Genomic DNA, 16,547 nt, shown 5'->3' on the forward strand with positions numbered 1-16,547 from the left:
GCAATACCGTTGAGCATCACCCGTTGAAAGTTTCATGTTTAGATGATTCAACAATAAGCTTTGCACAGACTGGTTATCAGTCATATTAGGAAACGCAAGTTGAAGTTTCAGAAAATTAAATTTGCTACAAAGTGAACAGGTGAGGATTTGTCCAGCAAAAGATTTACAAACACAAGGCGAGATAGACTGTACGAAATAATTCAATCCAGAACGGTCATGAGTATTGATTCTGCTATTTTGCTCCCGAACGACAACTCTCAAAAGTTGCGAAACTTGTGCGAGCTAAGAACTAACGGGGTCTTACCTTTTAACGTGTGATTCCTAACACGGTTGCAGAATCATCCCAGCTTCAACCAGATAAATTCCCTCGAGAAAAATATCTGGTCGAGGCGGGAATCGTACCCACAGCCTTCCGACCGTGAGTCGGGCGCACTACCACCGTGGCCAACAAGAACCCCAAGAATTCGAAGCATTCCTCTTGTTATCCTAACGAGTATCTAGTGAACTTCAAAGACTCCAGGAAATCGGTTGGTGGGAAAGATGATACACTCTCCCGAAACTGCAGCTGCATGAACGGGTGTTTGAGTTTGGTGAATAAGTAGAAAACGTTCTCGTTCTCGTTCATCGTTAAAATTTTTCGTTATTAACAACACTTGTAAAATGCTATTCGTGTAGCAGGTGTTTCCTAAAGTATCTAATCCAATTTTCTTCACAAGATTTCAGTACAACTGTCTACTGATTCGTAAGGAAGAACATGTTTCACAGAATCTGCATCAAAACCATTTCTCAAGCTGCAATCGATCCTTCCAACTGATGAAGGGTTTCGTAAAGGGATCGATTCGGCTCTTGCCAAATTTCAAAAAAACATGGATTTAAAGTTCATTGAACTTCAGTATGAACCAATATTCATCTACGGATGAGATCTCATGTTCAAAAAGTTGAAATTGAAAGTAGGATTTAACACATTTGCTGCGGACAGCATCGAGAGACATCCGCCGCTTCAGACATGTGGGATGCAAACGGCGTCTTTCGACGTCCACTACAATCTTTATTCAGAATATAGTCAGCATCTGTGCGGGTATGATCCGCTGTTCTCAGTGAAAAGACCTAAATTTGTTTGATCCGTTGTTGGTGATCCAGACTTTGAGGAATCCGATGCTGAATCTGGTAGTACTAGTGACAGTGATGACCTAGAATTAGATTCATGAATACTTGATGATAGTACTCCCGGTACTTTGGACGATAATTCAGATCTTGCAACACAGGTAACAACAATAATTCCAACACCTCAACTATGAACAAATACTGCTCAGGCTCCTGCCGATACAGTCATATGAGACGCAGAGGAAAATGATAATTTCAGTTACCGTTTATGGTCCATCAGTAACTTTATACATTACAGCATCCGGTAATTCTGATTTTTTGCAGACTTGTTTATGATATTGGCCTAATGAATAATCCAAGTTTGTGACCTAGAGCGCCGAACGCAACTTTATCAAAAATCCAAAAAAACACGAAAAAATCGAGTTTTTTCCAATTTTGGCAATTGAAATCCTGAAGGACTAGTTTTTGAAAAAATTTGCTCTGTAGGTTTTTAAAGTAGATGAAATTTGCTACAACATGATACTCGAACTGTCTCTGTAGACCCAATAGTTTCCAACATTAGGCCTTTCAAAGTTTATAATTTTTTTCGAACTACGCAATGTTTTGCAATTCTGTCTTTTTGATTAATTTAATTTTGACCCTGATTATACCATCGAATGAAAAAAATAGGAAGTGTGAACGATTATGTTTAAGGGTGAAGAATGAACTTGGAAGACATTGAAATAAACAATTCAAAGAGGAAGGAGAATAATGTAGAAGAATTGATAAATTTTTATTTATGTAATGGAACACATGTTTTGAAAATGAAAGTCAGTTTTTAAATAAAACTATTTCATCTTTGATTTCGTCTATTATTTGTTAGGCTACGAATAATGAAGTAAAAAAGATAAGTACAACAAAAGTTCATGAGTTTATTTGTAGGAAATTGACTAATATTAAAAATAAATCAAATTAAGTAAGAAATCAAATCAGTAGTGAATCAATAGAGTAAATCAATCGAATAATAAATCGAAAAATTAAATTAATTTAGCCCTCTTAGAAGGTCCCGGTTGAGATTCGACCGTGTCTGGATCGACATATTGGGATGGCATATACCTCTCAGGGGATGGTGATGAATCGTCGACGTCTTGTGCCCACAAGTGAACCTCCATTTCGACATAGGACAGATCGTCGCCTTCTGGGATATCTACTACTGCAACATAAGGTATATTGTCACAAGAGGCCCCGATGCAGTACCTGTAGACTGATGAGCATTTTAATCCTGCCTTTCTGCAGCTGCACGCGTTTCCACAACCGTTTAAACAGCTGCAAGAAATCATCTGCAAGAGGTGGGGCTGCATCTCTGGTCATCATTTTGTGGCTGAGACCTTGTGGCGTGGATATCCACCCCCAGGAGAAGGGATTCAGTTTAACTCCCAACCACGCCTGTACCTGTAAGAAGATTGTACACGAGAAACATGAGAATAAAAAATGATGAATGATATGTAACTGATGCAATGACAAATATTTACCTGATAGTATGTCCGCAAGGAGTGAAATCGAGCAGAGTCTCGTGTAGGAGGTAACCTGGCTAGATTGAAGCTTACTTTCGTCGTAGCTCTGGCGAATAGTTAGTATCTCAGCTAATCAAGGTTATGGGTGTTGGGATTGCCTCCGTATAGAGCAATTATGACTCGCTCTCCTGCTGCTGCTATCTCCGGTTTTTTTGACTATGTACATCATTTGCATCTTCCCTTCTCCTTTTAGAAATGCATAAATGTTTTACATGGCCTTATCAACTGTGGGATGCTGACAATTTTCCCTGGACTTTCTTGTTGTTGGTGCCTGGTAGAGCTTTGTTTGGCAGAACCGATGATATCTGGCATCAAGGGCTACCAAATCTGTGTTCTCAGATATATGCTCTTTTATTTTAAGAGCTCATTCATCACCACGTTTCTCAGCTACTTTCAAGATTGTTGCACTGAGAGACAACTTTTCCGCAATAATGACATTATTCCGTTTTTATCGGCTTTTTCTTTCTTTCTGCCAGAAGGAACTCTTCAGTTATTTTGTCTCCACATAGACAACAGTATTCTTCGAAAGCAAACTGCTCAGAGACGGATCTTGTGGCCCTTGATGGCTTCAGATTGTTGTATTTTATCTGACAAGCACTGTGCACATGTATCTCATTTACGCCATTCAATAAACGCCGATGTTCTTAAGGACAATACTCGACGCAGGAAGGGTTTTTACACTTCTTTTCTCCACTAGGCGCACTTGACCTTCAGTTAAAGTTTCCTTACATATAAAACTCAAACCGAGGTTGGGACTGGGATCAGACATTCTGTAGATTTTGACTTCAAACGGCACTCATGTTATGGGCAGCCGTCCAGTCAACAACTGAAACGAAAAAAATTTGATTATTTATTAGGCCAACATCACAAACAAGTCTAAAAAAAAGAGAACTACCGGATTTCAAAATCTATTCCTTTAGGGTGATTATCGCCAAAATTGGAGAAAAAACCCGAATTTTCGCGGTTTTTTCGATTTTTGACAAAGTTGCGTTCGGCGACCGAGGTCACAAACTTAGATTATTCATGAGTACAACATCACAAACAAGTCTGCAAGAAATCAGAACTCCCGGATTTCAAAAACTAGCCCTTTCGGGATATTATGACCGAAATTGGAGAAAAAACACGATTTTTCATTGTTTTTTTGTTTTTTGACAAAGTTGCGTTTGGCGACCGAGGTCACAAACTCAGATTATTCATAAGTCCAACATCACAAACAAGTCTGCAAAAGATCAGAACTACCGGATTTGACGCATACTACCCTATACTTTCAGGCGACAAAGTTACTGGATTATTATGAAACAAATTAGTTCAACCATACAATAACTTTGAATTCTTTACGTTTATTAGATTTTTCATTATTTTAGGAAATGAACTGAAGGATTATTTCAATTTAGTCTTCGATGACAATTTTCTAGAAATGATAGTTCAAAAATGTGGAAACTATGCTGAAAGCATTTTTTTCAGAAAGTACGAAAGAAAAGTCGCGAATAACAGAATGCATAGAATGGGGTCTTGTATACCATATCGGCACAATGGGGTTATAATTAGGCTACATGACTGAAAAAAACATCGGCTTTTCAAAATACCTACATTTTTCAAATACATCAGTATCAGATACCGCTTCATAATAATTTTAAGATGTCCACATTTTTGTAAAAATCCTCAATTGAGAATGTATTTCTATGAATATCGACTTCGTATTCTTGAGTATCTATTTCCCGAAAAACAAGGTATTTATCGTGCCAAAAAAGGACACACCGTGAACCATGCTCTCGAGAAGAAAGAAAAGAAAAACACGCTCATCGAAAATTTACTGACTACTGTGAATTTTTTTTTTTGATTAGCTTTACTGTAATAGTTGATGAGACTTATTGTCTATCAACTATTACAGTTATTAAAGACATTCATATTGTTAGTGGATACATTGATACTGTGTTACGGTACTAAATTTTGTTTAAGAGATTAGTTTGTTTTAAAAAGTTTTTCACATTTTCGACTGCACTGTATTCTCCTAAGATTTGCGAGATATTCTCTGGGATGTTATTGTCCTCTCTTTGTTGGTAATACAATGGACATTCTTGGAGAATGTGTTCAACAGTGATTTTTATCTGGCAAATATCACAGTGTGGTTCTTCAGTTTTGTCTATAATATGCCCATGGGTGAGCCTTGTGTGTCCTATACTGACTACTGTAAAAAAATGATCGCAGAGAAACAGTTTTCCATTACCCGTCATGTTCTGGCAAGCCGGCCTTGTGTTTCGAGAGGAGTGAATGTATTTGCAAGGCGTCTTTGAACGTAATCTGCAGCTAGCAACATTTTTTATCAGAAAGCTGACATCTCAAGACGTCCTATCTCTAAGGGCCTTATTTTCAAGTTTTTTTTTATTCATATATTTTTTACTTTTCTATTCTTCAACTGTTCATTATTTGCAAAAAACTATTTCAGCCCCAGAGGTAGGCCAGCCTCATACCTTCAGCAGTGAAAGTGTTGAAACTTGTTAAAACCCAACCAAACAACTGTTAGGTAACCCTAAAGACTACATGTTGGAAAATGAAAAGTCGGGAATATACACATTATATGAGCTGTGAGGACTGTGACAAAAAATTATATCGGTCAGAGTGAGTAAGCCATTGAAACTCGTTTCAAAGAACACCTAACACATATCCGATTTCAAAGACCAGAAAAATATAGTGTCGCTCAACAAGCCTTGGAGAATGGCCATAGAATAAATGAAAACTGTCAAAAATTGTTAATTTCCTGCAAATTTCCACCCGATATCATTATCGTTTATCGCACTCTGTTGAAATTTGCCGGAACTCACACGAAAGTGAGAGTACATCGGAAAGTGAAAGTGCAACTGTGTACTGTTAGACCTCAATTGAAAGTTTTAGGGTTGAGAATTAGTGTTCTTCATTTCCTGTGGAGACGCCAATTTCATTGGTGAAATGAGCGCGTCGACAAGAGTGTTGCATTTCTGGTGATTGAGAAAGGTGCTTGTTTTGAATTTTTCTACGCCAGAGGTTCCAGTTTCACCTTAATCTGAAATTGATAGCAAAAATTATATTCATTTATATTCAGTAAAACATGCATCTTCATATTTCAAATCGTACAAAGAGGGATTCAAAAATCTTCATATTTAAATGGAATATGAAATGGAATAATTGAAGATCGGTTACCACACAAACACAAACGGTCAGATGGCTTATATTCAATTATAATTGAGTGTCATTCAACATTTGATCTATTTGTGACACACTTTGGTGTACTAATGAATGTTACTGGAGTTGTATCCCACCAAACCGTTATTTTCAACACCTAGACACGTGATCATCTTCAGGAGGAAGAGTTTAATCCTCCTCTTGAAGGAAGAGTTCAATCTTCCTCTTGAAGATGATCACTTGGTAATCGAAACACATGACGGAGTGTTGAAAATAACGGTTTGGTTGTCGAGATAAAACTCCGGTAATATTCATTTGACCTATTACTGAAACCTAAAAAGTACAGGGATGTATATTGTCACACCTTGGTAACATGAATTGTATAAACTTCTCTCGTCATTCAAGCAGAGGCAAACCAAATGTCTACACAATAGAGTTCAATTTGATGTATCTTTCATGACATTCTCAGAAAAGTAACAGTTTTAGAAATTTTTAGAAAAACAGTAATAGATAACACTTGTAATATCTTTTCAAAATTCATCAAAATACATGTTTACCAGGAAAAAGAAAAAATTAAATTCTCTAAGCCTTAATTTTTCTCATAAAAATGTTCATTGTTCACAGATAAAAATAAATCAGGAGTAAACAATACATTTTGATATAATGTGCATCGCTGATAAGAAAGCACGAGGAAAATTACTAAAGGTTGAATAGAACATATGAGCATTGTAATCATAGGTTACTTTCTCATCTACAACAAACGACCGGTTTCAAAAATGAATAGTATCACAGCTGCCGTTCTTATTGCAACAATACTGGTGAGTGGTAATTTGGATTACTTTGAAGAATTTTGAAATAAACTTATAAAAGTCTTGGATCCTTGGATATTTCTGAATATATTTCAAATTAATTTTCAAAACTTAGTGGATGTTATTCTTCATTTATCAATAGAATTGATACTTGTAATGCACTGTTTGGAACCTTTGGTGTAGTAATGAATATTACTGGAGTTTTTTCCCAACACCAAATCGTTATTTTAACACGTCGATCACCAAGTGATCATCTTCAAGAGGAAGATAAAACTGAATATACTTACAATGTTATCCTTATTTATACCATAGATACCTCTTCTAGGAACTTGCTTGTCAAATTTCTAAAATCTTAAAACGACGAAAACCATGATAAATATATCTCAGTTCCATACCACCAATACACGAAGAACTTTGAAAATATTCTCAAGGAATTAGATATGAAGGTGGTTTTCGCGACAAGTAATACACTACAGAGCATTTTAGGGAAATCCAAAAGACAAATTCGAGAATTCGGAAAAGTCTGGAATTCACGAAATTAAATGTGAGGACTACGATGCAAAATATTTTGGACAAACAAAAAGATCTAGTAAAATAAGATATAAGGAACACTTAGAACACTAAAGATATGGAAAACCTGAAAAAACAAAACCATTCCATAGACTTCAGTTCGTTAAGATTATTTAGACAAGTTAACAACAACAGGCATCTAGATGCCTATGGGAGTGTAGAAATAACTAAACATAGTAATATTATGAACAACGTTGGTTGTGCAATACCTAATAGGATACTATATAGCTCGTTAAGATATCATTTCGATTATTAGATTTACCTGACTATTACATAAGGAAAGGTACATTGTAAAATTAATTTAAGACTAGTAGACAATATTGTTAAATTAATTCAAGGCACTCAAGACGCAGGTACCTAATTAAGGTATATATGGTATGAATAAGGATGACATTGTACGTATTTTTAGCTCAAGTTTCCTCTTGAAGATAATCACTTGGCGATCGAAACACGTTTCGAAGTGTTCAAATAACGGTTTGGTGTTGGGAAAAACTTCAGTAATATTCAATAGAATAAATTTAAGTAACCTCCATTCCATGGTAAAGTCATGAAACACTCTACGACTGTATATTCCGGATTGACAGTCGGATCAATTTGAACAACTTTTTATTGAAAATCGCATAAAAATAGACAAATTTGTCTATATGCTACATTAGTTTCTTAGATGTCTTCTTTGGTTTTTATGAATAACTTGTGTTTATCTTTTTTTTTAGGGATGCTGCTTCTTCTTTGAAACATCTTCCCTAGAATGCACCAGAATAGGAATGTTCTCCCACAATGATACTGCTAGTAACAGAACTTTCTATATTTGCGCATTTTATAATGGCAATTTTATATTGACCAACTTCACCTGCCCCATCAATAAAGGTTTCAATGCCACAGTAGGAGTTTGTCAATAATACGTGCATTTCCTGGAATAATTTATAGTGTGTTGTAGGTAGTGTGAAAATATAAATACATTTGAAATATATTTTACAATCATTCATCTCATATATAAATGAAAACTGAGAGACTGAATTCGATTCCAAATGAATTAAAAAGGTTTTGCAAATATTACTACTACTATTGATTAAAAACAGATATAAGTTCACATCGTATTTCTACCTCCTGTTTTCGATGAACCAGTAGATGTTCAATATCATATTCCTCACACCAATACCAAATCACTCATTTATTGAGTAATTTATATAATTTTTATCTAAAAGTTAAAAATGTGAAAACCTAAATTACTTTTGATAAAAAAATCATATATTCTATATGTGAACGTAAGTAGATACCACTTATATCAATAACTCTACTTCCGTTGTACTAAATCAAGAAATACTTTATCATGAGATGTTCTTAGAATGGTGAAGAAATGGATACAATTTTCTAATGAATAAAACGAATTCTTCTGGAGATAGTTTTTTATTGGTTCCCTAATTCATTTACTGAAAATAGCGAGTTTGAATCCGAATTTCAAAAACGTGCGTGTTTCAGTGTAACCATGGCAACATTAACAACTGAGTATAAATGTTAATTTTTTACCTGACAAGAGTTGATATTTTGGAAATCAATTTCAATTAACTAGTTTAGTGATCCAATAATTTTTCTGAAAGAGGTTGGTTGGGTAACAGGATCAATTTTTTCTTAAAAAAACAATTGTTTTTTTGCCGACGTTTAGAATTTATTTAAATTTTTTTCAGGGTTCGAAAAATAGTTTTTTCGGGTTGAAAATATTACTACTTTGATACATTTTTAAAAGAATATATTTGGTTGCTACAATGTTTTTTATTAATTTTTATGTGTATCTAATTTGTCTGATGGTTTTTAAAATAGTAATATTATCATCACGAAAAAACTACTTTTCGCTCCTTGAAGAATTTAATCGAATTCGAAACGTCGGCAATTTTTTTTTAGAATGATCAATGATCAGTCGCGATCTTTTGTTTGCAGGCATGTTAGGCGTACACATTCTCGAACCATCAGTCCGCCCTTTCATAACGGTGTTTTTGTCTATATTCAGTTATTTTTTCTAAGTATTTGTTACGCAATTCCGCTATTCTTCGGCTTTCCATAACTGATTGACGTTTATTTATTATTTTAAATATGACCTTAGTTTCTTTATCCAATTCTGAAGTGTTTTGTCACAGCAGCTCACGTTATGGCCTGAAGAATTCAATTTCTTTCTTATGATTTCAGTTGTAGGAATCTCATTGCTTTTATAACAGTCGTATATTGTTTTTTTCAATGATTTTATCAGATGAACATCTAAATGTTTTGGTAATCCTCTATCACATCGCGTCTTGCGTTCATAAGGTTTGTTTTTGACTATCTTACCTACAGTTAAGGAAGGAATTTCGATCAAATCTGTAATAGTTTGTTTCTCTCGAAACCAAACTTGAGATGTAGATTCTTACATACATTGAAACATACTCTGTGTGTTTCAGTATTCAAATGCATCCGAATCTTATTCACTCCTATCTCGTTTTCGCATTGTTCACCATCGCTATCAGAATCACTCACTGAAAAAATCCTGCGTTATCACACTCGTTATTAGTATTAGTACCTGTTCAAGAACGCCACATTTTAAACAGATAACAAACATTTAAGTAAATATAACTGCACCTAATCGAATTTATTTCAACACCCAAATCGCGATCTGTTCCTGAACTGAACACGACGGCGATAACCATCCCCGCATTGCTCGATTTCTATTAGTTACCGTAACATGTCTTCAAATTTAATTGTATGACGCTTCACCCAATCATAAAACTCGGTTAGTAAAAATTATCCAATACGAACCGCCGACTCTACAGTCCACGTGGACTAATTTGCTGCCGGTTCATTTCTATGTATTGGTTTTTTTGGCCTTTGAGAGTGCCGTCAACTTTGAGTGTACAATATCGTTTACTTCGATTATACCCATAATGAGTTTTCTAACATGTTTATCATTTCAAATAGTCCTTTCAAAGTAATATATCGTCACAGCAGCCGATTTCCACCCTATTTGGCGTTGGATTTAGTTTTTTGTCATGCCACTATTCGCCATAATGGTTGCGGACATACGTCGAAACGTATGTACGCTTCATGCTTACATGACATCTTCCGATGTCGTGTAAGTATAAATAAATGAATATTTTCCACAAGAGCCATATTGAAAACGTATGCCTTCTTGGCTACGTCATTCTTAGTGATTGTCTTCATGAATGTATGAACTTTCACAGATGATTTTAAATCCACCTTTGTTTATCCTCAAAATAGGTACATAGTTGACGCTTCGACTTTTTCTGCAGGTAAGCAAGCACAACTCATTCATCTGTATTTGTTACCTTTTGATCTTCCACCCTAAGATGCATAAAAACCATGTTTTCACCGATTCGCTAATGTTTTATCGAAAGTTTCTCTATGAGATTCAAGATATCAACCCAACTTTGGGCACATGTTCATAGATGGTGCAACCAATTCTGCAACATTCTTCGAAAAAGTGGAAAGAGTTGCAGGAAACGCAACATTTAAGCCCCTTTTGAATCGTTTCAATTTTATTCAGCGAATGAATTCAGCAATTACCGTTAACTACGTTCAGAGGTGAAGAAGCCTTAATCTTTGGAAGTTAGTGGACGCAAGCAATTTCTTTCTTGTGTTGAAATTTCCAATAAGTCACATTTACAGTTCCAAATTGTAATTTTGAATTCAGAAAATTTCACATAATTTCATTTCGATTTTAGATTTATTTATTATTCTTATTTATCAGTGATTCAACTGTCGTTTCTTCTTTGCTATCTGATACCAGATACAAAAGAATAAACGATAATTGATATAATTCACTAATGAAGCACCTAACGATATACATCATACATATACATTTTTAAATGAAAATTTTGATTCGGCTAGACTCTTATGTTGAGTTTAAATCCTATAACTCAGTGTATAGAGATTTTTCTCAACACCTCAGGTGGATTCCGGCACAAACACAACGATGACTTACCCAAATTTGACCTTACTTGCAGATGTTCCTGTGAAAAATGTTGAATTCAAAAATATATAATTTACCAAAAGAGAAAAATTACTTAATTCTAAAAATGTCCTAAACCTACACCGAACTATTTTAGTGTGAATATCGGAACGCACTCTTTGTCTGTAAAATGTCAGTTGATTATTCAGGGTCACTGTGATTCGGTTTGCAAATGTAATTTCTATATTAAAAGTTTGTTTTAATTGTCCTGTTATTTTATTCTTGGACAATTTCTGCATATATTTTATTAGAAGTGGAATCAGTAAATACCGTGTTTTCCTCCAATGTTGGTGTGTGGTGTGAGTTTTCTAAACTTCAGAGCTGACTCGTGGAAACTTGACTAGAATTGGGCTTTGACAAGTAGGTTTTCACTGAATTTACTTTCAATTAACAGTATACAATACAATTATGTTCAATTCTTAACTTTTCTCTTACAATATTTTACAAATTTCTGGAGACAGAAAATTCACGTGGCGTTCACCTTCATCGCCTTGAAAAGAATTCACTTGTTGACAAAAAAGTTGAAAATCTCTTATTTCCCTTAGTTACCACCTCTCAATTTTCGTAACTACAAATTTTCAACTTCAATATCAGAAAAACTATCTTTTCTATGATTTTCACATTTGTTCTTGAATTTAGATAGATTTTCACTTAACAATTTTGTACACAAATAATTAACCTCACTTATGTCTAAATATAAATATTCTTCAAAAGCATCACTTGATGTCCGTTTGTAAGGAAATGGTTCACAACAATAATTTTCGAATTTTTCATCATTCCTAGATAATGACAATTAGTTTATTAAATCTTTTTCAATTTTTCATAACAGATATCAATTTGATTTCAACTGACATTTATTTATAACCTTTTTCGGTTACTTTTTCAAATTAAATGAATTTTGGTGCGCAAATCTTGAGATTTAAATTTTCCACTCTTTTGTATTTGTTTCCTGCCAAGTCCGTGAATTTCAATACTTGTACAGGGTGTCCTCGCTGTACTTCTGTATCTGAATTTGTTTACATCTTGAGGTTGCAGTCAAGACCAATGATGAAAACTCTTTGCTAGTTTGTCATCTTCTAGGCACTCCTCAAACTTTGAGGAGTGCCTAGAAGATGACAGTACTACCAACTGTTGAAAGCGCTCGCAGATAATTAATAGAAGATATAAAGCTTCAAATTCTCTTTGTAAAATTTAATATTGAAATATATAATATTTAATATATAATATATAATATTAAATATATATATATATATATATATATATATATATATATATATATATATATGTATATATATATATATGTCGTGCGGTCAGTTTGAAGAAATTTCAGAATGTGTTCAGGTCATTTTGAGGAATAGGTGGTCATTTTGAGGAAAGCCTCAAAATGCCCAACGTACGTAATGGTCATTTTGGGGAAATCAGAGTAAACCTTAACCCGGCATTTTGAGGAAGTTCTTCATAATGCCTGTAAGGAGCATGATCGCGTATTTACTGGTGATTTTGAGAAATTACCTCATAATCACCTCAAAATAAATTGTCATATAATTAATGGTCATTTTGAGGTAATTTCTCAAAATGGCGATTGATATAGATCGAATTTTCATCTGAATTTACTTAAAACATTAAAATTCATTGAAGTTTATTATTATGAAGAAGATACGAGTTTTATAATGTTTAATAAATTAAGATAAATTACGAGGTGTTCAAAAGTTTGAATTTTCGAATTATCTAATATATAAAAATTGATGTTTGTTGGTTGGTTGGTTGGTTGGTTGGTAAGTAATAAACTTCTACATCGCTCAACCGATCGTGATGAAACTTGACATTTAGGTATAAGTAATTTTTCATACAGAAGGTTTTTAGGCTATCAATTTTTCTGTAACTCGCCACTAGATGGCGCTGTAGAACAATTTTTTAAAAGCACTGTTCTATAACGCTGCGCACGCCTAAGTTCGTTGATTCTGACTCTGTCAAAACATTGAAACAGCAGCGATACATCAACATAGTACTAGTTATCTGCACGAGTAGCACACTATACTTTTTCTACGATCAAATCAAAAATATTTTAATCAACTTTAAACAACTTATTTTACAACTTGACAGCTAATTATGTCTTCAAAAATATTCATTGACAGGCAATAATAATAATTTCTGGTTGTCGGTCGGTAGCCGATCGGTTCGACATGGGTACTTTGTTCAGTGACTCGAATTAACCGCCGTGTTGGTCGGTGGTAAAAGCCCCAGGCTGAACGATCGATATTCACTTGTTATCGTCCAATCCGTGTTAGGAATCACACGTTGAAAGGTAAGACCTCGTTAATCCTTAGCTCGCACAAGTTTCGACTTCTGCGGGTTGTCGTTCGTAGGGATGTGACAGTTGGTTAACGGAAAAACAAATTTTAAACAGATTTTTTTCTAACATTATCTTGTATGTTTTTGAAAATAGTAGATATTTCACGGGTAGATACTGTTTCGTTCTCAACAGAATGCAAGATTTTATTTGCTAATTTAGTTTGCTTGACAGATTGTCATCGATATATCCCTCTACCGTTGTGGTTAATTTCCACCCGCCGTCTCATTTAAGGGTTGTTATGTTTGCGCCGCTAACGTGGCGAATTATCATCAAAAACAGTGATTTGTCTAGATTTTAGTATCTGTCAAATCTTAGAATTCTCAATTTATATAGACGGAATGGTGGAGCAGTGGAATTTGTATCGATCTACTGACCAAGCGCTTCTGGGTTCAATTCTGTCAAGGTTTTTTATTTTCTTTAATTTGATATAAGAGTGATATAAGAGTTAGGAATATATTCCACCCAGTTTAGTGCATGTGTACGGAAAACACAACTTTCTGGTTTGAAAAGTAGTACGGAATATATGGGATTTTCTGTGTTAACCGAAGAAAAACATTATCTAGAGTGTCAACCTGAAACTTTCTGATCATTAAATGGGAAAACGTACCAAAGTTAGTTGATAATGAGTAATTTTAGGATTTTTGCCAAAAAGTTCGAGTTAGAAACAAAAAAAAAACTCAAATGTTGAATGGAAATGATCCATAATAGAAAAACTATCAAAAGTCGATTGTTAGTATTCGCAATTCCGAGTAAGAAACAACATCATTCATTAAAGTCAAATTTGTAAATAGTGTATCAAAAATGATATCAAACTGATATTCAATTCAGTTGTTAGGCTGGGGTCTCACAGCTCGGTCATCCCATGATCCGACAATCCGAAAGTTTTTGGAATATTTCAACTTTTTCCAATTTTGGAAGAAGAAAATAGATTCTGACAAATTTGACATCCAAGATCAAACGATTCCTGGATTGGTGAATATACTGAAATAATTATTGGCGAGAATCAGATGAGTGAAATATTTGACTGTACAGATCAGGGAAAAAGTTAAAATATGTTTAATTTTGTCCGATAAATTCAATATTCTTGAATTCCTTGAAAAAGACATATCCACGAGTTTTTAGTGCTTTTACAAAACATACCAAACTAATGAATTTTGAAAATATAAAATTGGATCATATGTTCAAAATGAATTTGAAGCAACTTCAGGCGAGAAAGATATTTTTAAAAAAGATTTTTTTTATGATTCATTGCAGACATTCTGTGATGATAACAGTATAATTCTATTCGTCTTCAAGATCATTTGGATAATATCATTCATAGGATATAAATAAAATCATTAACAAAGTAAAAAACAGTTCACTGCATAGACATACACTGACACTGAAAACAAGTCCTTAACTATACAAAAAAATCATATAGGTACCTATACACATTATATTGAAGAAATGATAAGTAACTTTTGATTTTGACTTTATATAATCACATTTTTTTTATAACATTATGCTTCATCGCATATAAAAGAGCTACCAAGAAAGAATATATTTTTATACATATATTGGTCTGAGCATATTATTGTATATTTTGTATTAACTTTAGGAACTTTATATTTACTAGTTGCATCTCTGGAGAGGATAACAGAAATGTAAATATAGGTGACAAAATGGATAGGATCCCTGTTGCCGTAACTCCCACGTAAAATAATTTGACAAAATCCCGAGATATACGGCATTCTTGATAAACGGATTGAAAAAGAAAAAGGAATGCCACATTTCTATCTAAGAAGGAGTCAGTAAGCTCATATCAACGTCATTAATTGTTTTCAGAGAGGTCCGTCTGTCATGATATTGGTTGCGATACCTTCAACGAAGCTAGACGAAACCTCTGGGAAAATGTTGCAGTGGAACAAAAATTACGGTCAAATATAGTAAATTACTGAACAAATACCAGCATACCAGTGCAAAAATTAAAGAAAATAAAATCACGCAAAGGCACTGTCAGCTGACAGCGTAGCCACTTTAGTGGCTCACACCGCCTTTAATTAATAATAATTAAGTAAAAAGTCATCTCAGACTCAATTCTATGAGATTGTATTCACTGATACAAATATATCCCAGAAAACTACTTCATATTTTTAATATAAATAAAAAAATGGAAATGCACGTGCTTTTCAGTAGGGAAACATTGCATCATGTTTTGTGATTTCAACCACTAGGCGACGTTCTAGGTCACGAGACGACTCACCAACGATTATGGACATACAGGATTGCTTACTTTTGCGATTTTGTTAGACACGTCACGTAATCTCGTGACGTAACAGTGGTGACTCTGGATTGATTCGGTACTGCACTTTTAAATTAAAATAAACAAATTTCATGTAAATCCCTTATTAAAATATTATTTTTATATAGGATTGAATACTTAATATAAATGGATTAATACTAAGTAAAAATTTTTCTTTGTGGATGATAGGGCGAGCTATTTTGCCCTTTTTAAAAGAGGTTTCATCAGTTTTTTATTATTTTCGTGAAAACTGTAACTCCCACAAAAATTTTGTAATGAACTTTGTTTTAGATAATAGTATTATCTAAAAAAATTTATGATGACTTTTTGTTCCATCTTTTATAATAAACGCTTGATAATCAAAAATATATAAGTAATAAATTGTTTATAGGTGTAACACCTTTTTTTATTTATCAGACAGAAAATACATGATACGCTTTTTATTTATTTTTTTGAGAAAATGAGAAATTTAGATTGAATAATTCAACTTAAACATTGTTCCATAAATGATGAAATTGATAAATCTCCAATTTGATATATTATAATACTACATTAGAGCAAAAAGGAACCATTTTATCTACTAAATATATTTGAATTAATTTTTTTTGCATGAATGTAGAAAAATAAATTTAAAGGACTAATTAATGTATTACTTTACTTAATTTTCGATTTTTTTTCTAGAATTGTTGAATTTTTTTTAAGTGACCTATTTTCGTCGGTCTTT

At 33.7% G+C, this 16,547-nt stretch overlaps 1 long non-coding RNA gene across 1 annotated transcript; it reads left to right on the top strand.

Annotated features, from left to right (window-relative positions):
- The first annotated feature begins 6,081 nt into the window (after window positions 1-6,081).
- Window positions 6,082-8,593, top strand: LOC141485225 (uncharacterized). Its single transcript, XR_012467103.1, has 2 exons — window positions 6,082-6,634; window positions 7,909-8,593. It is a non-coding gene; the product is annotated as an uncharacterized lncRNA (long non-coding RNA).
- Window positions 8,594-16,547: the final 7,954 nt, after the last annotated feature.

The sequence above is a fragment of the Leptinotarsa decemlineata genome, unplaced genomic scaffold (genome assembly GCF_025532065.1).
Source record: "Leptinotarsa decemlineata unplaced genomic scaffold, Ldec_3_MD MMD2_tig00026314_RagTag_RagTag, whole genome shotgun sequence".
In the NCBI taxonomy this organism is placed as follows: domain Eukaryota; kingdom Metazoa; phylum Arthropoda; class Insecta; order Coleoptera; family Chrysomelidae; genus Leptinotarsa; species Leptinotarsa decemlineata.